At 45.1% G+C, this 2202-nt stretch overlaps 1 pseudogene; it reads left to right on the forward strand.

The window, feature by feature from the left end:
- On the forward strand, positions 290-644 carry LOC102185126 (annotated as a pseudogene).

Below are 2202 nucleotides of genomic sequence, written 5' to 3' on the forward strand. Positions count from 1 at the left end.
AATACAATATTAATGGGTAAATAATAGAACAGATTCATGGGGTCGCAAAGAGTCGGACACGACTGAGCAACTGAACTGAACTGAACTGAACTGAACAGAACAGATAGCAATCTGTATCTGGGGGTTCTGTATCCACAGATTCAACCAAATCAGATCAAAAGTATCTGGGAGCTCTTTGAAGAAAACATGGTTTCTGCTGCAGCGGAATGCTGGGCCACCCGCCCCTGCTCCTGACTCACCGCTGTTCGCTCTTGTGGAGGAACAAGTTGGTCAGGAAACCACAGCATTCATGGCCTTTAAAGATAAGAGCAAGACTCCCGTGAAGCCAGAGGTGGCCATTCACCAGATTAGATCACCATCACTAGCTGCAACGTGAAATCTCTGGAGAAGGTATGTGCTGACCTGATCAGAGGCGCAAAGGAAAGGAATCTCCAAGTGAAAGGACCTGTTCCCATGCCTACCAAGACTGAGAATAACTACAGGGAAAACTCCGTGTGGTGAAGGTTCTAAGACTTGGGATCGATTCTAGGTGAGGATCCACAAGTGTCTCATGGGCCTGCACAGTCCTGCTGAGATTGTCAAGCAGATCACTTCCATCAGTACTGAGCCAAGAGGAGGTGGAAGTCACAATTGCTGATGCCTAAATCAACCTTTTTAATAAGTTGAGAATCAGCCGTTAAAATTAAAAAAAAATATATATATACAATGCAAATGCTAAGTAAACAGTTGCAAGTACACAACAAATTTGAGTTTACTTAGCATTTGCATTGTATTTATTACATGTTAAATAAATACAAATACAGTAAATACATTGTGTTTATTAAATGTGAAAGTCAAAGTGCTAGTCACTCAGTCATGTCTGACTCTTTTTGACCCCGTGGACTGACTGTAGCCCATCAGGCTCCTCTGTCCGTTGGATTCTTCAGATACTGGAGTTGGTTGCCATTCCCTTTTCCAGGGGATTTTCTTGACCCAGGGATGGAGCCTGGGTCTCCAGTGTTGCAGGCAAATTCTTTACCATCTAGGCCAAAGTGACCCATATATATATAAATTCCTGGGAAAAAAATGCCAGAAAGTTGCCAAAAGCAAAACTTGAATTTGCTGTGTATTTGCAACTGTTTACATAGCATTTACATTGTATTTTCTAGAACTATTTAAATAACATTTATATTGTGTTAGGTATTATAAGTAATCTAGAGCTGATTTAAAGTGTAGCGGAGATTATATGCAAATACTATGCCATTTTATATACGAAACTTGAGCATCCATGGATTTTGGTATATGCCCAGGGGTCTAGAAACCAATACTCTGTGGACACTGAAAGACAACTGCGTGACGAAAACGTGTGGCCCTTGTGAAGCACCAGTCTCTACCAGGAAGGACAGTGTAACAATAAAGAAGTTTGAGCCCAACAGGTGGGCTGCACAGGTGGGCTGCCTCTGGTTGACTTGCTGAAGGGAAAGATGGTGATGGAGACTCAGCCTGTATTAAGACACATGCTAGTTTTCTACATCGTTTTGTCCTCTCACCTTTTCTAAATAGGTCATCTTCTCAGGCAACGTTCCTTAGACTCAGAGAGCAGGCATGAAAACTTGCTTTAATGAGAAATACATTTACTGTCACCAACGTGACCAGCGCAGGAAAGCTACAGTGGTTTCTCACCCTGTTTGAGTCAGAGGGTCAGAGGCAGGAAGATGGAAGCCAGGCCTGACACTGGGTGTCGAAGGCAAGGGACGTGGGGATGCTGGGGCCAGGGGAGGAATTATCAGTTCCAAACCCAGACACCGTGACTGCAAAAAGGAGACTGAAGGAATGCCTTCAAGTGAGTCATGCTGCTTCGGTTACTTAGTGAATACAGGGGTCACAGGTCTGTTGACTCGTTCATTCCTGTCCTCTGAGTGGCCGGAGAAAGAAATGGACCTGGCGTTTGTGTTGTGTCTCCTCTGGGGACAGGTTTACTGTGACGGACTTCTCCCTGGACTGAGGTTTTTGCTTTGCCCGAAGGACACCAGGGGGAGCATCTTGGGCTCCCTTACCTGAGTTTTCACTTCCTGCTCCTTAGCGAGCTGCTCCAACAACTCACCCGCCCAGAGGGACTCTCTCTTGAGACTTGTGCTCTCTGATAACATCCTGCCTCCAAGTCACTAAGAAACACATTGTCCCGAAACCTCAGAGGGAGGGAAGCCCAGTAAGGCGCTTCTG

The sequence above is a fragment of the Capra hircus genome, chromosome 2, assembly GCF_001704415.2.
Source record: "Capra hircus breed San Clemente chromosome 2, ASM170441v1, whole genome shotgun sequence".
NCBI lineage: Eukaryota > Metazoa > Chordata > Mammalia > Artiodactyla > Bovidae > Capra > Capra hircus.